The 21,847-nt window shown below is 34.6% G+C and overlaps 1 long non-coding RNA gene across 4 annotated transcripts in view; it reads left to right on the plus strand.

The window, feature by feature from the left end:
* The window catches only part of LOC112661207 (uncharacterized), a 93,739-nt gene that overhangs the window by 2,971 nt on the left and 68,921 nt on the right, over window positions 1–21,847 (plus strand). For 3 of the 4 annotated variants that reach the window (XR_003137507.3, XR_003137508.3, XR_003137509.3), the window contains exon 2: window positions 14,548–14,608. This is a non-coding gene — a long non-coding RNA (uncharacterized LOC112661207). Of the gene's footprint in view, window positions 1–6,325; window positions 6,417–14,547; window positions 14,609–21,847 lie in introns of all 4 variants that reach the window. The other variant, XR_004808654.2, reaches the window with a different exon arrangement.

Here is a 21,847-nt window from a genome sequence, read left to right on the forward strand (position 1 = left end):
GAGAGAAATAATACTCATACTCTACCTTGAACCTTGTGATAATTAAATGAGGTAATAATATAAAACACATATAATGGTATCCATAGTAAGAGCTCTATAAGCATAGGATATTATTTTAGGCTGTCCTGTGCAGACTCTCACTTTGGGAACTTAGGTCACTACAAACCTTTGGCAGCAGTCAGATAGCTGATTCCTAGGGGTTCAGGGATTCATCTAATAGCATCCTCAACTCTTGGTAAATTTTCACAATATTCAAGTCACACAGCCAAGAGTATAATCCAGACCACTTTGCATTCAGTTTATGTGAGCCTTTTCCGGAGGGTGGACAATAAAAACTGGAGCTAATATTTGCTTTATTCATTTATTAAACCTAACTATCTTTTCCTTACCTTGGAATGTTCTGTCACAGGAAACTTAACATTATGTCCTTTAGTGCCCATCCGCAGTTTTCAACATTCTGCTTAGGCCTCTTGAAAGAAACACTGCTCCAATTTCATCAGATCTTAATGGTGAACACCTTCAATTTCATCTTCTCTCATCTGCCAGTGATTTTATAACTTCATTCATCCTACCATCTTTCCTTTTCTCCCAAAAGATTAAGTGTTCTCTGTAAGAGTATCATACAACCCCCATAATTTTTCATAGTTGGCTTCTAGAACTCTATTCCATTTGTCAAACCTTCTCCCCTATGTATTTATTTCTCTAGTGGTTTGTCTCTTAACCTATAAATATTCCAGATTCTCTGACCTTATAAATAACCTTCCTTGATTTATGTAGTTATTCACATTTCCTTCACATTCAAATTTCCTGAAAATTAGCCCTTAGTTACCATGACCAGTTTCTTACTTCCTCATTTCCTTATCAACCCTTTATAATCTGAATTTTTTTTTAAAGATTGTATTTATTTATTCATGAGAGACACAGAGAGAGAAACAGAGACATAGGCAGAGGAGAAGCAGGCTCCCTGCAGGGAACTTAATGTGGGACTCTATCCCAGGACACCAGGATCAGGACCTGAGCCAAAGGCAGATGCTCAACCACTGAGCCACCCAGGTGACTCTATAATCTGGATTTTTCTTCAACCATTTTACCAAGATGTCTCTTGTAAAGCCATTGATGACCATTGATGACCTCTTGTTAAAGTCATTAGTTTATTTTTCTAAACTAATGGACATTTTCAGCACATATATTCCTGATGTTTTTTTCCCTGCATTTGATCCTGCCAATAATTCTTTTTTAAAACTCTCTACTTCAGGGATCCCTGGGTGGCGCAGCGGTTTGGCGCCTGCCTTTGGCCCAGGGCGCGATCCTGGAGACCCGGGATCGAATCCCACGTCGGGCTCCCTGCATGGAGCCTGCTTCTCCTCTGCCTATGTCTCTGACTCTCTCTCTCTCTCCGTGTGTGACTATCATAAATAAATAAAAATTAAAAAAAAAAAACTCTCTACTTCATAAATTTCTAAGATAGCAAACTTTCTTGTCTTGGAAAAAAAGCCCCTTACCTGTTGAATTTTTAATTTTCATTAAAAAAAAAAAGCTTTCTTCAACTTTTCTTCATATTTCATCATTCTTCAAGATTCCATAAACTAGATTACTAAATATTTTCATCTCAAGTGCTGTCATATCTGAAATATCTCCTCTATGAAAACAGTTTTCAAATATTTAATATGAAGCCAAGGCCTTTCCTCTAAGCTTCTGATAACATCCAACTGTGCGTTTTATTTTACACTTTGACTATTTCTCCCACACAAACTTTTGCATCCATCATTAAGTAGGAAGACATCCCTCTTCTTTCTTTCTTTCTTTTTTTTTAAGATTTATTTATTTATTAGAGAGAGATAGACTGAGAGATAGAGAGAGAAAGAAAGAGCAGGGAGAGGAGGAGAGGGAGAGGGACAAGCAGGCTCTATGCTGAGTGCAGAGCCTGACATGGGCCTTGATCCCACAACCCGGAGATCACAACCTGAGCTGAAATCAAGAGTCAGAAACTCAATGGACTGAGCCAACCAGGGAACCCCCTTCTTATATCTTAGTCCCAACACCCATCATATCCTTAGGCCCTTATTTTATCTCCTAATTATATCTTAAAGAATCTCTAATTTTTCCATCTAATCAATACCTAGTTCTGGTCTTTCCCATGTCTTATGTGAACTCCTGCAATGCCTCCTAAGTGGTTCCCTTACCTAAAAGTTTATCTACCTCAAAACCATTCTTGACATTCCAGCTAGCATTGATCTCATTAAAAGGTAAGCCCATCATGTCACTCCTCATGCTGTCCGGAGGGTAAAGTCAAATGTCTATTTTCTGAGCTCAGTTTATTTCTTCATGATGCATTTCTCATCATACTCAAATTTTTTGTGCAAGGAAAACAAAATTCCTAGAAGTTCCCAAAACATGCAATGCTCTTCAGAAGCCTGTGACTTTGATCATACTATCCTCACTTCCTGGAAAGCACTTTTTAAACCTCCTTAGCATGACTAACACACACATACCCACGTTCTACTCCTGCCTAATTTGGATGCACCTTAAAATGGAGTCATTTTGCTTTCAGAACAGCTGTTGTATATCAGTTGTATATAATCTGACCTAGTTTTACTTCTGTGCTTTTAAGTAAGTTACTTAGCTTTTCTGAATCTCATGGGAATTATAATAACATACATTTCACAGAGCAATTGTGAGGGATAAATGAGAAAAGACAAAGAAATCAACAAGGCCAATGTCCACCATGTACTCATTGTGGTATTCCCATTGTAACTAACATGATCTCTGGCACATTGTAGTCATGTAAATACTTGTTGAAAGAATAAAAGTCAGTTATCACAATTATTAGTTCATTCATTTCACCCATATATTACTTTCTATTTATTAGTTTATCTCTCCGTCTTTTGCCCCACCAAGCTTTTGAAGGTTTATTATCTTAAGAAGACTGTCTTATCCAATCTTTTATTCAAAAAAATCTGGCATAAGGAGTATTTAAAAATGTTTGATGAATGAATAATGAGTAAATGGATGGATGAAATTATTCTATAGCAGGTCTTCCTCAGCAGCAAATCTCGACACTGACTTCACAGCTCCTTCATTACAATTCCCTTTGCTATCCAATCTCTTCTCCTTCCCCTGATTCACTGATATCCTGACTGTAGGTGTGGGTGTGTGGGAGTTCCCTTTTGATTTATTTATTTATAAACCACATACATTTTAACTTAAAGAAAATATTCCAAGTGTTTTCCCTATACTGCTGGATTGATAATTTATAGGCAGAAAATGAAGAGAGGAGTTTGTATGTGATCTAAACTTCCCTGATCAGATTATTGAGCAGGCATTTTCTAATGTGTATTTATACAACAGACACTTTCTAAAGTACATAAGAATAATGTACACTCTTTAAATCACAAAAATTTCGAGCTATAGAATCATTCTTCTATAACCTTTCACAATGAATCCAAGGCAAGCTCCGATGACTCTGTCCTGCACTGGGTGCTCCCAGTACAGGACACCCATATGACACCCATATTTTTAAAAAGAGGGCTCCAGTTGTTGAATGTTTGTTAAGTTGAATGGACTACACATATTAACAGATAAGTGAATATTTGGGAAAAGTGAGGTGATGTAATTTCTCCTTGATAAAATGAACTTATTCATAAAGTAATGTCTTCCTACTTTTAAAACTATTTCAAGACAGTTCACTATTTAAAACAGACACAGAAAGTTAGTTTAAATGAAGTATATAATATGAGTGGTGGGATTATAAGAACTTTTATTGCTTCTTTATAGCTTGACATGTTTTCCAGATTTTCCCATGAATATGTATTACTCTATAATGAAATCTAAAATACACTCAGAAAAATCAGAAATTATATAATGGAGGGGCAACTGGGTGGCTCAGTCGGTTAAGTATCTGACTCTTGATCTCATCTCAGGTCTTGATCTCAGAGTCGTGAGTTCAAGCCCTGAAAAGAAAAAAAATTATATAAAGGAAAGAGCAATTTATTGTACAAGAAATGTGATTTTACTCATCTGAACGTTAAATTAAGCTCTGAGTTAAGTAGAGGCCAAAATAGGGTTTGGTTAATATATAAGTATCTCAGTCATTTGGGTGAGATCAAAATCTGTCTTGGTGCTAAAAAAGAAACTATTATTTAGTTTTTCCAAGTATCAAAAATGATAGTTTTTCACTATCATTTTTCTTTTTTTTTTTTCACTATCATTTTTCCAAGAAGAAACTATCATTTAGTTTTATTGAAATAACAAGATATTGGGCATCAAAAACTCAGGTTCCACTACAGACTCATTCTCAACTAATTTTGAGACTTTGAACAAATCATTTAATATCTCTGGGATTCATACAAACAAAGAAGGAAGAGAAGCTTTGGCTCTCCAAGGTCCCTTCCAGCTTTAATATAATGTGATTCGTGTTTAGGGAAAATATTTCAAAATAAGATAAGGGGTCATGTATTTACACTTGAAAATTGAACCCTTGCAACAATCCTGCTGCCCCTGAGAACTTAGAAGAAAAACTGTATCCGTTTGCTCACATACAGATAGAGACAATGCAGAGTCTTCTTGCTTAATGCATTAAAGATGAAAAGAGTGACTCTTACACCCTCCTTCCCTTCCTAGATTCTATCCTGGTTTCTGTTTTTAGACTTTCACACAAGAAAAAAATATATATATAAAGTCAGTCTTTTTCAAGTCTCCTGCTGCTCTTTTGTATGTATTTAAAACCCAATGTTTTAGCAAAAGATGAGAATAGATGCTCAGTGCTGATGTAAATGGCAATGCCGTCATCACTCAGCTAATGGAAAACAGAAATAAAAGGATACAGAGGGGGAAGGGAAGGGTCGAACTGTTCTAACTGATGAAGTAGATGTTTAAAAGTTATAAGTTCCTGGTAGTGAGACATCATGCTGTTTATTTCTTGTTTAATTTCATAGTGCTGGCTCAGTGATCTCTTTCTTTTCTGAATTGTAGTAGCACTATCCAAATTCTGTATTTGGTAATGTCTCATTAAATATCAAGACATGTGTTCTTTCAATATCTTCATTCTAGAAAATTTAGTTTCATTACCTTCCAAAGTCTGCATGCCTTGGGTCTTCTACCAGATCAGAGACATGTTAGGTACCAGCGTTGTATTTTAGATGCTTTGTGTCTTTCATGGTACCTAGCTTAAACTTTGATCTCTAGAGGTTTTCAATATAGACTTATGTGTTCTCCAAAAATAGTGGGTTATTTACACAGTGTGGGTTGGTTTAAGGAACTTAACTATGATCTCTATGTTGCCAACGTCTTCATTCCACTACTTCATTCACAATCCTTGAACTGCAGATTCATTTCAACTGCATTTTTTTATTACTTCCCCACCTCCACATCTACTTTACTAGCTAAGTGTTGTCTTCTCCCAGATTCAGCTCAAAATTCACTTTCTCTGAAAGACTTCTATTACTCCTTTCCCACCTTGGCCATCACTTTAACTTTCAAGATTCAGTTATTCCTTTGCTGCTTCCCAGTTTTGAAACATTTCTTATGTAATTCTGTTCTATAAATTTTGCTCCTAAATAGTTTGTAAGGAAAAGTGTTGAGTCACTTTCTTCATTTTGTGGAATATGCAAAGACTGGTATATTATAATAGCTTAATAAATACTAATTTCTTCCCTTGTAGCTGCCTTAAAATTTCAGGCAGTCAAAACATATTTTCAAATTACACTGGTAGGGCCTCCTGGGTGGCTCAGTTGGTTAAGCATCTGCCTTCGGTTCAGGTCATGATCTCTAGATCCTAGAATTAAGCCCCATACCAGGCTTCCTGCCCAGCAGGAAACTTCTCTCTCTCTCTCTCTCTCTCTCTCTCTCTGTCTCCTCCCTCTAACCCTCCCCACTGCCTGTTCTTTCTCTCTCTCAAATAAATAAAACAAAATTACACTGCTAAAGCTATTTCTAGTGGTGAGCTTGGCACTTGGGGATCATTGCCACTCTGCTGTATTCATTAATTCAAAGTGGAGTGCGGTAAAGTGACAAGAAATTCAATACAATTTTGAATCATAGGATGGCAAAACTAGACTACAGAGACCATACATTGAGTCTAGTAGAGGAGAGTGGTGCACTAAGATAAGCTATGACTTTTTCAAGGTCAAACAGTCAATTCAAGAGAGAATACTTATATCTAAATGGTCTCAGCAAAGTACCCTTGTGACTTTTCTTTATATCTCTGTTTTTCCTGGATTAATATTTTTTCAAACTATGAAGGATTATTAAGGTGTGTACTTCTTGATGCTCACACCCTTAACATGGCCACAGAAGATTAATTTCCTTCTTTTCCTTTGAGTTGTAGCTCTTCTGATAAAATATTCATGGCGGCTCATCTTTTGTAAATCACCTTTAAAGCTTCTCAACCTGAAGTATTTGTGCCCTGATGGATCATGGTATGTGGTAAAGTTATTTCTAAAGCCACAAGATGAAGAAGGCCCATCTTCTAGAAACTTGATTTTCATATTAAAATGAAGCTATATATTTCCTTTTTAATAAAAGGGTTTTTTAAATTATTTATTTATTTATTTTTATTTATTTTTTATTTTTGTTTTTTAAAATTTCAATGTTGTGGCCACTACTACAAGCTGTTCTTCCTGGAATACACATGCAGGCTGCCTTGAGGTTAGCAGGTCTCAAGACAAAAAGTTGACATTTAGAGGATGTAAGACTATCTAGTGAGTTGCAAAATATCCGCAATGTCAGTTTATGAAACTGTCTATAATTATTATGTACCTTGTGTTTCAACTTTGACTTTCAATCTGTCAATCTCATTTCTTTGGGCTCCCTACCATTTAGCAGATTACTGAGCACAATACATATTACCACCCAATAAATGTAGAATATCTACTGAGGATGACAAATAGTTATCAAGACCATTTGTAGAGGTAAAGGAAATATCAGACTGTCCCAAGATATATGAAGACCCAGCTATGCCATAGCAGGGACCACAGAAATTGAGAAGGTACAGCACTTTGAAAATATTTTAAATTCTAAGAAATACTAGAAAGAAACAATTACAGGCTACCTTGAGGAATAATTTCATTTGAAATTGCTGATATGAGGGAAAATAGATGGAACATTCAATAAAGATGCATGTGGGTTATAAGTACAACCATTAATAGATCAGTAACTTTTACATGCACATTGATTGATAATTTTATTACATAGTTACATGATCCTATATGTCATCTCATTTTATTTTTTCTAAGAGTGACACACATAAAATCCCTTTTTATAACATTAAAGAAAAATAATTCTTAGGTTTCAATTAAAAGGAAAAAATAAAATGTGAAAAAACACAGTTTCTGAAATAATGAAGTCATTAGAATTTTAAATCTTTACATTGTGGATTTATTTTCTTTCACCAAAAAAAAAAAAAAAATGTCAACACTGTCAACATTGCAAGACAAAGATTGTGGAGAAATTGTTTCCTAAAAACTAAAATTATTGATGTTTTATTTACTTAAGATTATGTATTTATTTATTTGAGAGAGAGACAAGGAGAGAACACAAGTGGCAGGCAGAGGGAGAGAAAGAAGCTGACTGCCTACTGAGCAGGGAGCCTGAAGTGGGGCTCAATCTCAGGACTCCAGGGTCATGACCTGAGCCAAAGGAAGAGTCTCTTACCAACTAAGCCACCCAGGTACCCCTAAAATTATCAACGTTTTAAGGAGTATAATTTGTAGTTAACTTTTCATTTCTTTCGTTTAGGTGATAGTTTGACATGGCAGTCACAATCCTTTTTGGGAGGAGGGAGGTTAGATCTGGAGAAACAAAGCAAAAAAATTGTTGGATATGCTAAGATATATTTTGAGTGGGCTAAGCCCCCAACTGGCTTGCTCTTCTCATTAAAAATACATAAAGATCAATATTACAGCTGTGCTTAATGAACAAAATGATTCAAAATAAAAGCCATTCACAAAGTGATTCAGGTGCCATAGAGATTGTGATTGCTTCAATGAAAAATGAGTGAATGAATGAATGAATGTATGGAATCAAGTACTTCTGGATCAACTGGCAGGTGCCTTGGCTCAATGTGTTATTTCTGTATTGTGTGGTGCAGAAGTGTAGAATCCTTTGAATTTTGGAAAAGAAGAGTATTTTTATCGATCAACAAGCTCACACTGCAGCTCCTTTATATTAAGTTCGAATTTCAACTGTTAAATACTCCCCTGGATAGCATTTTGTAAGCTTACTCATTCTTCACTGCCAAAGGCAACAAAACGGGAACATCTAACAATTTTAATTGCTATTAAATGCTTATTTAACCACATGTGGAAGAATTTCAGGGAAAGTAGCTAAAATCACCTCTTATTCCACACTGAGTATAGAGATTACTTAAAATCTTTAGGGATGCCTGGGTCGCTCAGTCAGTTAAGTGTCTGGCTTCGGCTCAGGTTATGATCTCAGGGTACCGGGCTCAAGCCCCACCTGGGGATCCCTGCTCAGCAAGAAGTCTGCCTCTCCTTCTCCATCTGCCACTGTCTCTTACTCTCTCTCTCTCTCTTCCTCAAATAAATAAAATCTTTTAAAAAAAGTTTTTTTAAAAAATCTTATATCACACTTCTTATCCTTTTTTTAAGGATTAGATCTTTTGAAAGTTTTATTTTCTTTTGAAAAATGAGTAGCATACTATTATAATCAGAGGATGAACAGTCCTTAATAATATTGACTGCATTCAGGAAAAATTAGAAATTATAAACTGGAGTCAAAAATTAATAATTAAATTGAAAATTTATCTTTCCCATTTATAAGATTTCAAGTTTTATTTTATTGCTTCCAGAAATATAATTTAAACAAACCAAAAAATCTGGAGTTTTCTATGGATAATAAATTCACAAATCTCAAAAGCATAACTTGACTTACCAATTGAGCTCTGTACACATTCTCATAAAAATTGGGCTAATAACAGTTTGAATACACATGTTTCAAGAAGTAAATGGAGGAGAAAAGTGTATTCTACACATGGTGGTATAATTGACAAAAAAAGCAGACTTGGAATAAGGAGACTCAAATTCTAATATTGAAAACTTGAGACACATAAATCATAAATACTTGGACTCTTTGCCATCTAATAATAAAACTTACTGAATATAGACAGTATCATTCACTTTTCTGTGGAAATCTCCCTAAAAGATCAACATTAGTTTGATAGGCCTCAAGTAGTGCTCAGATTATGATACTAGGAGTTGTTTGTGGGATGATTTTAGATTGTACCAAGATGACATTATGTTATTTCAATAATTATCTACTATGAAAATGCATATTTAAAAAGTTTTCCATTTCAGTAGTGATTAAAATATTGTTTAATATTTATGTTCTTAAAATATTTAGATTTTTAAGAGAGATTATATAAAATATTAAATATATAATACTACAGCTGATAATAAAGTAAACACATCTTTAAGTGATTGAAGAGGTCTGATTACGGGGAAACAAATGTTGCCTTTGCAATGCAAGCATCAGTTTGAGAAACACAGAATGACATTTATGTGAGATTCCTTCCCATTTTTAAATAATATAGGCCTTTAATAAAAGTGAACCACATTAGCTTCTTACTAGATGGTAAAAGCAAACAAGCAAAAAACAACCAAAAAAAGTCTACCACACAGCAAGCATCCTGAATATACATTTTCAGAATGCTATGGTACATTTTCTTTTTCTTTAAAACCAGTTTTTCATGTCTTGGGAAATTACTTCTCAGTGGTTATTCAAGGGCTTTTAAATGGATCATCACCCAGAACATCTCCAAAGAGATTACTGAATCAATTCCATATGGTATTGATGCAAGGACAGATTTAGAATCCAAAGAAACAAAGTGAAGACTATAGAATTAAACATGTTTATATAGGGTTAATTAAATTTCAATAAAAGTACCAAAGCATTTCCATGGGGAACATAAAGTCATTTTAACTAATAATGCTGAAACAATTGGATGCCCATTTAAGGAAAAAAAATCAGCCTTGACCCTTCATTCACACTATACAAAAAAAATTAATACAAGATGCACCATGGTCCTAACCATAAAAGCTAAATCTACAACATTTCTTGAAGACAACAAGGAGAAAATCTTTGTTAACTTGGAGTAAAAAAGACTTGTTAGGAAGGTCACAAAAAGCATCAAAAAATGATAAAATACCACTATATTCCCTGCAGAATGATTAAAAAAAAAAAGACACATCACATGTTGACAAAAAAGTGGGACAAAGGAAAACCTTATACTTGCTAGTCAGATGTGTAAGCACTTCGGTAGTTGGTTTTACAGTAAAGCTCAAGTTAAGTGTGCACTTACCATATGATACCTCAATTCCATCCTTGGGTATTTATCCAATAGAAATAAAAGATTACCCATGTTAAACATTATACAGGAATGCTCATAGGAGCTGTTAATCAGAATAGCCCCAAACTGGAAGCAACCTAAAATTCACCAGCAGCTGAAAAAGTGTATCCATACAGTATAACACTACTCAGCAATAATGAAGAATAACCTACTGCTACATGTGACAACATAGATAAATCTCAAAATTGTGGCACAGAGTAATGTGTCCAAAAACAAGAGTATACAGTATAGTGTATTACTAGTCCATTTATGAAAAATTCTAAAATAGGCAAAATTAATCTGTGGCAACAGAATGCAGATCAATGGTTGTGCAAGGCTAGGGATAGAGGGGACTGACAACAAAAGAAAGGAATTTCTGAGGTAATGAAAATATTCCTTATCTTAACCAGAATGTTAGTTACATATGCATATATATTTGTTAAGGCTCATTGATGTGCACACTTAACATACCTGTATTTTGATATCAACTTTGATAAAGTTGATTTTTAAAAACTGTCAAATTAGAATAATGTCTGCTTGTGAGGGAAGATTGACAAGATGTGCACAAGGCAACTTTCTGGAATGATCAAATAAATATTCTATATCTCTTTGGGGTGGTGGCTAATCTGTTGTACACATTTGTCAAAACTTATCAGGCTATAACCTTAAAATCTATCAATTTTATTTTATGCAAATTATTCTTCAATTAAATGAAAACAATTACTTTAAGAAATGAGATGCAATAACAATGCAAAAAGAATATTTTTATGTCTTTCAAATTGGCAAAGATATATATGTATATATCATGTATGTATGTGTGTATATCAGTGCTAATAAAAGTTGGGCAAGATAGAAATATTAGTATACTGACAACAGGAATGCAAATTAGAACATTTCTAGAAATACATGTGCTAATTTTCATAGCTTCTGAACATATATACCCTTTGGTTGAGTAATTTTACTCTTTGGAATCTATACTAATGAAACAGAAGTCCAAAGATTTATGTGCAAATATACTCATTTCCTAAAACAGTAATTTAGCTGTAAAATTGGAAAGAAACCTGTCCAAGTAGTAGGATATAATTATATAAATTACAGCATATCTATGTGGTTGATTTGAATAGGTATTAAATGATGTTTACAGATGATTTTGAATAGTATGAGAAAATATTATATTAAATACTTAGCAAAATGAAAAGATATCAGATAGTATTAAAATACTATGGTTATAATGTAAACTATGAATGTGAATATTTAAGAAAAAAAGTGTAAATGCTAACATTGGTTGTTACTGGGAAGCAGGATTATGATTGCTATTTTCTTCATAGTTTTCAACTTTATTTTCATAAGTTAAAAATATTTTGTGAGAAAAACTAAAATTGTAACATAAATTTAAACATTATTCTTGTTACTATTTGCAAAGATAAATGTTTACGGTATCAATGTCACTACAATTTTATAAGGTGAAGATTTGTAAATATATGTCCTATACAGTTGTAAATGTTTTAGAAGAGTGAATAAAACATGAATATATTTTTCTGAATATAAGGTACTATATTCTTTTTATCAGTTTGGAATATATCTTTTTAACTTTTGTCCTTCCTTGCTATAACTTCTGAAAAATAGCTTCTTTTTTTTTTTAAGATTTTATTTATTTATTTGAGAGAGAAAGCAAGTGAGCACAAGCAGAGGGAGGGGCAGAAGCAGACTCCCTGCTGACCAGGGAGCCCGATACAGGGCTCCATCCTGGGACCCCAAGAACTGTGATCTTGAGCCAAAGGCACCACTTAACCAACTGAGCCACCCAGACACCCCTGTTTTTTTTTTTTTTCTTTTGGGAGGGACAGAAATAACCTACATAAAATTTTTTTTAAAGATTTTATTTATTTATTCATGAGAGACACAGAGAGAGAGGCAGAGACATACGCAGAGGGAGAAGCAGGCTCCATGCAGGGAGCCTGATATGGGACTCAATCCCAGGACTCCAGGATCATGCCCTCAGCCGAAGGCAGACACTTAACCGCTGAGCCACCCAGCCATCGCAACTGCATAAAATTTTTATTTTTCAACATAGTACTCAGTATTTATAAAACATGGTGACAGAGATGTTTAATACTCACCAAATACCCATACACTTCCTCATGATTCCCAGCTCCCTTTCATTTGACATGACCATGTGATGAATTTTGACTATGTTACTCTGCAGATCTTTCTTCCCCATGAGCAGTAAATTGGAATCCTCATCATAAGATTGAAAGTGGAAGGAGTTAACAGATCCAAGGGAGTCAGTCACCAATGAGCAACAGAATATACACCTGTGAAAAATGAATCTTTGTTATGTAAAGCCACTAGGGTTTCAGGATTTATTACTTCAGTTTTAACTGTTATACTTACCAATACAAATATTAGTACTAAAGTGAGGATTGCCATTGAAACAAAAAAGAAGAAGAAGAAGAAGGAGAAGGAGAAGGAGAAGGAGAAGAAGAAGAAGAAGAAGAAGAAGAAGAAGAAGAAGAAGAAGAAGAAGAAGAAAGAAAAGAAAAAGAAAAAAACACTGAAATGTCTGGTATTAGCTTAATAGTTTGGCCAGTAGGAAGTGGGGGAAAAAGTATAGAGGGGGGCCTGGGTGGCTCAAACGGTTAAGTGTCCAACTCTCAATTTTGGCTCAGGTCATGATATCAGGGTAGTGGGATCAAGCCCCAAGTTGGGCTCCCACAGGATATAGATCCTGCCTAAGATTCTCTTCTTCTCCCTCTGCCTCTCTGCACAACACCCCCTTTCTGTCTCAAAAAAAAAGTATACAGAGGCTGGAAAGATGGATCTATATTATCCTGTGGTTGAACACTTAGTAAAACCTGGTAGTATGAGGTGGCGCTATTTGCTTTTACATTTGGCAAGTTATTTCAAGGAAAAAATGAGCTTTTGAAAAAATTGGCTCAGATGTAAGTGGGAAAAAAAAGGAATAATGAAAATGCAGAAATTCAGTGCCTTGTAGGATTGGCAAAGTCACTGATTCTAGACACTAGCTCATAAGATTAAGCATTTAAGGAGGTTCTTTTCAACAAATTTAAAATAAGCACCAGCTTAAAATGACCCAAGGCAAAGATCAGAGTAAGAGTATGACCTTCATATCTACTGTTAATGATAGCCTTAAGGTATTCACTATTAAATCGAGCAAGAGAAGGATGAGGGGGAAGTAGGAAAATGTAGCAAATCTGGGAGCCATCCGTGGTTGTGCATATTGATGTGACTTTAAGCAAATAAAGGATAAGTATACTGATTTATTTTTAAGAGAGTTTCACTTTGGGGTGCCTGGCTGGTTTAGTCAGTGGAGCATGTGACTCTTGATCTCAGGGTTGTGAATTCAAGCCCCATGTTGAGTGTAGAAGTTATTTCAAATGAATAAATTAGTTTTAAAAAGTTTTGCTTTTATAAAAATCGAGTTTTATCCAAAAAATATTTGTGATTGTTCAAAACCTAACAATCATTAGGACCCCAAACTACCATAGACAGAAAGCAACTGAGAAAGGAAAGCCCTGAGTAATAATGGTCAAGGGACTTTCTCCTTGAAAGTTGAATCAGGGTCTAATAAAGGTGCATCCAGGATAGGGAGGCCAGCAGGACTTCAAAATTGCTATGGAACAGTACAGGCTTTTCTCCATTCTTCCCTTTCTGGTGAAAGATTTTATTGAGGTTTCCTGTTTCAGTTCCACCAGTTATACTGGGTGAAAGGGAAGCAAACAGCTTTCTTTTTAGTTGATGGGGCACCTGGGTGGCTCAGTCAGTTATGCTTCCAACTCTTGATTTTGGCTCAAGTCATGACCTCAGGGTCCTGGATCAAGTCCCCTATGTCGGGGCTTCACACTCAACAGGGAGTCTGCTTGAGATTCTCTCTGTTATGCTCTCTCTCACCCTCTCTCTCTCAAATAAATAAATAAATCTTAAGGAGGTGGAAGGGAACACCCATCTTTTTAGTTGATAGGTGTATGGCCCAAGAGGAGAGAGAAACTAGAGTATGGCTTACTCTTTGAGCTGGGTGAAGTGACACTGAGTTGTTAACACCAAGTTGTCTTCTTAGGGAAAGGCTGAGTGTGTTCTATGAGTGGAAAGATATTAACAAAGGCATGCTTATTGACCAGAAAGACAGATGGTGGTGGAGACACTGATCAGTTATGGAGTAAATATGATCTTACTTCTTTTCCCAGTTCCCTTACATGCAGTGCCTTGTGACTAATGGATGGCCAAGAAGCTAAAAATAGAAATCAGGTATGCATTAATGTGTTAAGTTGCTGAAAATCTTGGGCTTATTTTTTATTGAAGGATAATCTAGCTTATCCTGAGAAATAAATATGTTCATAAAGTAAATTTGGAAAAAATAAAAATTGGAAGAAGGAAAAATAACATCCATAATACATTTATAAAGCTTTTATTTTTGCTGGCAGTTGATATGTTTGTTGTTGGAAATTCAGAAAATATTTCCCAAAAGAAAATAAAATATGAAATCATTTGTATTTCTATTTCCCAGATATAATCACTGCTACCATTACATATATCATAAAAATGTGTGAAATTCTCAATAGTAGAGTTATAATTTGCATATTTTATTGACTGCATTAAAATATATATATTATGATAATCTCAATATAAATGTATCTTTATTCTTAGCATAACAATAGTATAATTTGTTTTATTTTTATGGATTTTCAATTGCAAAATCTTATTACATAAAATTGAGTTGCACACTTTATATATTTTAGATATTTGAGAAATTATTCTATTGTTATGCATGTTGCCTATGTTTTCTTTTATTCTTTTTATTTTTTTAGATTTTATTTATTTATTTATTTATTTATTTATTTATTTATTTATTTATTTGAGAGAGAGATCACGAGCAGGAAGAGGGGCAAAAGGAGAGGGATAAGCAGACTCCCTGCTGAGCAGGGATCCTGATGTGGGGCTCCATCCCAGGACCCTGGGATCATGACCTGAGCCAAAGGCAGAAGCTTAACTAAGCCACCCAGATACGCTCATTGTCTACATACTCTCCCAATGATTGATTTAACCCCAGGTTTTAGTTATAAAGTCTTTTATGTCATGTATTTTAAAATAGTAGTAGAATCTTTGTTTTTTTCTTAAATTCTTCCAGGTTTAACATCTTTTTAAAATAAAATTGCTCTACCCAATTACAACAAAAATTCAGTTTCATTTTCTCCAAATATTAATATGGGATTATTTCTGTGTTATTTTGTTTTTATTTCTTAAATTTCAGATCATGTAAGACCCCACATTGGTTTCATTTGCTTCAGCATTGTGTACAGAATTTACCATTCCCCCTCACTAGTTTGCAATGCCACTTTTAATCTATATTTCTACATAAATGTGTGGTTTTGCCCTCTCTTTTCTCTTCAATTAGTTTTACTTTTCTCTGCCAGTGTCAACCTATACTGTTATAATTAATGTATTCTTACAGAATACTTTATATCCTTTAGAGAAATTTTCCCTTTTTTGCTTAAAAAGAGGGCTACTTTTATACATTGTCTCTTCCAGGAGCATCAAATAATTAGCTTGTTGAGATCTACAGAAAATTAAGTTTGAATTTCACTGAACTCATAAGTTAATTTACTGGAAATCGACTTTATTACAGTATTAATTCTTCACAGCCAGAAATCTATTTTAATCTCCATTTATTCAAATCTTATTTTATTCAAATTTTTAAAAATGCTTAGATATTAGAATTTATTTTAAGGACCATCACATTCTCGTGTTTCAAAGAATTTTTAAAATAAAGAAATATACAAACAGCAAACACTTGAAAGAATTCTAACTATAGTAATGAAATGGAAGGATATACAAACATCTTCATTGAAATAAGGCATATCTGAAGAAAAAAAGAAAGAAGGCGTAACTGTATTGAAAGGAGACCAGAATAATAGGGACGACTTGATTCTGCATTACTAGATAAGTGATACTGTATTTCATCTATTTTAAGATGCAAATCTTTCCATGTTTTTACTCTGAAAATCTCTGAAATTGTCATGTGTTATGTAACCTATGGCATCTTTTTTTTTTTTTTAACCTATGGCATCTTAAAATGCCTTTCAGCAACCTAGTTATCATTGCCTGTGTGTATGACCAAAATTTGGTCATAGCTGGTTGTTATAACATCAATTGAGCTATAGATATTATTAAAATATAACTGAGTTCCATCACTGTTTTTAAGAAGTTCACTAAGATTTAAAGGTGAAAAGTTATCATGTACCTAGGAAGCCAACAGAAGTAAACAATGGGGACATAAATTTAATATTTGCAAAGCAAATGTTTCCATTGAACAAATACATTCATTCTCCATTTTCTTGCAGACTGCAACTGAATGCTTTCTGAGAACCAGGAAAGGAAGAAATCCATGGTAGATGATGTATGAGGGTTTGTTACTAATATATATGCTGAAGTATTGTCTATCATAGACAAGAAACAGTAAGCATTAAATTTGTAGAACAGACATGTAGGACTTAGAGAAAAACTGCAGTCTCAACTGTTACACATATTAAAAAAGCTATGTCCCCAAGGAGATATTTGGTGGGAACATACAGGTAATGATGATGATTGAGATGATTTGAGAAGAATTGAACGCAGAATGGGAACACATTTTAACTAGCTTATGTCACTTATATACCCTGATTAATGCCTCCCAAACTTATATGATTGAAAAAATGACCTTGCAGAGGTCTTTCAAAAAGTTAACAAAAATTTAAAAACTTAAGGGGTATAAAGCAAAAGTTCTTAGTTTAATTGTATGCATTTTTCTCAATAGTATATAAAATAATAATAATTCTAATAATGTTGATTTAAATGAGATGACATATTTCATATCAGTTAGAATCCTTTCATTGTAAGTATAAAAGTAAAAACTGAAACTTGCCTAAACATTAAAGGGAATTACTTCATTTAACTATGAGGTCCAATTTTTCAGCTTGATTCAGGTTAACTCTGAATCAGGTGTTCATAATATCACCAAGGAGTTGACTTCTGTGTCCTCACCCTACCTTTCATATTGTGGACTCCATCTCCTCTTTAGACACAGGCTCAGAAGGCCAGTAGTTATAAAAGTTAATGTACTGAATGTTGGTGGATAAATACTCCAGCTCTTAGCTATTTTGTGATTTGGGTGGGATAAAATATATAACATATAACCCTGGTTCCCAGAGCTAGATTAAATCCCAATAATGGAGCTGTAAATAAATGGTCACACACACTTTATTGATTGCTTTTCCTTCTCTGTCTTGCTTCTCTGCTTCCCTTCCAGTGTTTTCTTCTCCTCCCAAATGAACTCTTTACATATACCTATGACTCAGGATCTGCATCTGAGGAAACCCAAACTCAAACAGTGATATTAGATCTTCCCTTTCCCTTGTCGTTTAAAATACAGTGTTTATTTTGTAAGACTTATCTGAACCTTGGTTTCTCCCTGAATTAAAAGGAAATAGTCATGCTTGCCCCCACATTCTTGACGTGATTACTATGAAGATCAAATGAGAGAACATATATTAAAATGTTTTGTAAGATGCTGTACAAATGAGCATAGCTATAGTTATAATTATCATATATTTTAGAAAAATCAATCCCCTCAATTATTGGCACGTAAACAACAAATAATATTTATCAGTGGTGGGATCCTAGGCCGTGCCCTCTGCCTTCTCTTGAAATCAAAAGGACAATAATTAATAAAAAATTAGATGATTCATCACAAAGGGATTACCGAAGGCATGCCTTTGTGTAGGATACAGCTGCCCATTTATTTGTTGTTAATACCAGAGACCTCTCAGCAGGAGGAGAGCAGAAAGGAAACAGGGAAAAATTGCTAGAAAAGGGCAAAGGGAAGCCACCTGCTGGGCACTGCTCCCTCAAAGGCTAATGTAACCTGAACTGACTCACACTTCAGCTCCACAGGGCTGCTGATCAGGAACACAACCGAGGCCACAGTCATTCACTCAATGCAAAATGTCGGTTTCCAGAAAAAATTCAGAGCGAATTGACAATAAATAGTTGCCAATGTTATGGTCTTTAATCTTACTCGTTTGGAACTCAATATGCTTTACTTTGCTATATTTTATTTTTATTATTTTAAAACGTAATTAAATTCCAACATACATGCAGGCAAGTTCACACACCATAAGTAGAGAGTGGGAGGAAATAGCACATTGTGAACAAGCTGGTAATCACCACGCGAGTCAAGAAATTATCAGCACCCTACTCACTCCTCTCAGGCACTACCTGACTCTCCTCCATTAAGGTAACCTCTATCTGGATTCTCTGACCAGAGATTAACTTTGCCTGATGGTGAACTTCGTATAAATGGAATAGAACGGTAGATATTCTTTCCTGTCTGGCTTTTTCACGACAATTTTGATAATGAGACTCATTCATGCTGTTGCCTTTACCCATAATCCATTCATTACATTGCTGCATATTATTGTATTATAATATACATTCCGATTGTAACACAATGAGTGGTTTACCCTTTCTACTGCAATGAGTGGTTTACCTTTTTTTTTTTTAATTTATTTTTTATTGGTGTTCAATTTACTAACATACAGAATAACCTTTTATACAATGAGTGGTTGTAGAGTAGTTTACCCTTTCTACTGCTGATAAACATTTAAGTTGTTTCCTGTCCTGGGCTGTTATGACTCAATCTATAATATATATTCTCATGTAAGTCTTTTTATGTGTACATGTATTCATTTCTCTTGGGCGTATTCCTTAGAATTATTGGGTCGTGGAGTGGATATATGTTTAATTTTGTTAAATTTTAATTTTGTTAAAAATGATATTTTTCCAAAGTAGGTATGCCTCTTACAATCCCACAATGGTATATAAGAATTCCATTGCTACACATTTTTGTAACACTTGATATTGTCAGTCTTATTTATTTCACACATTGTGATGGTATCTCTTTTGCTTTAAATTGCATTTCACCAATTACAATGACTTGAGCATCTTTTTAAATATTTTTGGCCATTTGGATATCTTTTTTTTGTAAAGTATTTGCTTAAATCTGTAGTCCATTTACTACTGGTTTGTCTTCTTTCCCTTATTGATTAGAAGTTTCTACCTATAAGGGTCCCTGAGTGGCGCAGGCAGTTAAAGGTCCCACTCTTGGATTCGGCTCAGGTTGTGATCTCAGGGTTGAGACTGAGCCCTGTATAGAGCTCCATGCTGAGGTGGAGTTGACTTCAGTTTCTCTCTTCCTTTCTCTCTGCCTCTCCCAACTGCACTCTTTCTCTCTCTCTCTTTAAAAGGAAATAAGTAAATCTTTTAAAAAAATATTCTCTATATATCATGGTTACAAGTAATTTCTCAGTTCCAGCCTCACATCAAGTTCTATGCTCAGCAAAAAGTCTGCTTGAGATTCTCTCTCCCTCTTTCTCTGCTCCTCCTGCTCATTCTCTCTCTCTCTCTCTCTCTCTGTCTCTGTCTCTCTCTCTCTACACACACACAAACACACACACACACACACACAAATACATTCTCAATTAAGTATATAATGGCTTGCTTCTCTCATTTTGTGGCTTCTCTGTTCACTGACTTTATGTATTTTAAGGACTGTAAGTTTTTAACTTTAATGTAGTCTGATTTATCAAATTGATAAATTTACATACCATAAGGTCAGAGCATATTCTTCTGTATTATCTTCTACTTTATTGATTAGATTTTTACATTATTTTAAAAATCTACCTGGAATTTTTGTTTATGCCTAGAATCAAGGTTCATTTTTTCCCTTCACGGATATCCAATAGTTTGTCCTGTGCCTGAAGAACTTCCTTTAGCATTTCTTATAGTGCAGCAGTGCCAGTAATAAATTCTTTCAGTTTGTGTTTGTCTGCAACTTCTTTAGTCTCCTTTTTTTTTTAAACCAACCAAATGTCAGACCATTGTCTTCTGGTTTGCATTGATTTTAATAGAAGTCAGTGGTAATGCTTCCATATACTATGTTTTTCCCTTTCTGACTCATCTCAAGATGTTCTTGTGGCATTTAGAATAGACTTGTCTAAAGTTTTCCAGTTGTAATTGATTTTTCTGGAGAGATAGGTTCAATGCCATCAGTGGGGGGTAAAGCTTCTGCAATGATGTCAAGGCAAGAAGAAGCTGGGTTATTATAAGAAAATGAAGGAAAGTTGAGTATATGGTGACTAATTTGTCCTTGTTCACCAAGGATTTTCTCAGTTTTAGTACTAAAAGCCTCACATTCTGGAAAACCCCCCAAGCTCCTAAAAATTGAATAGTTTGCCCAGGAATATCCTGGTTTTAAAAATGACTGTCCTACATCTCAGAAAACCTCTCAATCCCACACAAACCAGGATATTTGGTCCCCTGATATCAGCTTCTCTCTTTCTCCATCCCTTTCCTCTCTCTCCTATTTGTTACTAGCTTAGTTCACCTGCATTTTTCATTTGGATTGTTATAAAGGCCTGCTAACTGGTTTTCATGTTTTTATCATTGGCTCCATTATTGTTCATTTTAGCAATCATTTCCAAGTTTGTGAAAGCAGGGTATGCATGGTGTCTAAACTATATTTCTTGTATCTAACTCTGCATTTGATTTGCCTTGAGACTAAAGTTTCTCTCTGCTTTAACCTTGGTATCTGTTTGTTTTGATACCTTTCAGTGCCAAACCGGATCTAGAGCAATACTCTTTTCTTTGGTGATTTGACAGTGCTTAATGATTTCCAACACTCACTATGTGGAATGAGTATCTATTGTGCTCTTTTCCAGTCCAGGAGGAATCAGAGAGACCACTGGCTTCTCAGGTTGCTACTTTAGAAACAAAAGTAAATTGTCCCAAGAAAAGAGTGCTTATTAAAAACCCAAATTGGGGGATGCCTGGGTGGTTCGCGGTTGAGAGCCTGCCTTTGGCTTAGGGCATGATCCTGGAGTTTCGGGATATAGAGTCCCACAATGGGCTCCCTGCCTGGAGCCTGTTTCTCCCTCTACCTGTATCTCTGCCTCTTTCTGTCTCTCATGGATAAATAAATGAAATCTTTAAAAAAATAAAATAAAATAAAAACACAAACTGAAAATAAGTTTTGGATACAAGTAAAACTAATCAAGAGTGGAATGGATGGATCTTGAATTAAATGTGAGCTGTGGCTATTGAAAAGTTAGGATAGCTTCTATTCTTTAGTGGATGTCAGTTAGACATAATACAGTTATTCTTGTTCTCTACTGATTTCTTGGATGGAAAGTCTATGCATTTCTTATCTAGAGCAATTTTCTGGAAAGTTAAGAAATAGTCTAGAGAAAATTTGGGACATCTTAATTATCTTCAACAGGTTTTGAATGAAATAATTATACCAAGGCAAAATACTTTTACCAGGTCATCATCAGCATATGGAGGGAAGATTTTTATTCTCTCTTATGTTATTTATTCCCAACTAATGATATCATTGCCAAAAACTTTCTTTTTTAAAAAAAAAGTTATTTTATTTATTTATTCATAAGAGACACA

This window comes from Canis lupus, chromosome 23 (assembly GCF_003254725.2).
Source record: "Canis lupus dingo isolate Sandy chromosome 23, ASM325472v2, whole genome shotgun sequence".
Classification (NCBI taxonomy): domain Eukaryota; kingdom Metazoa; phylum Chordata; class Mammalia; order Carnivora; family Canidae; genus Canis; species Canis lupus.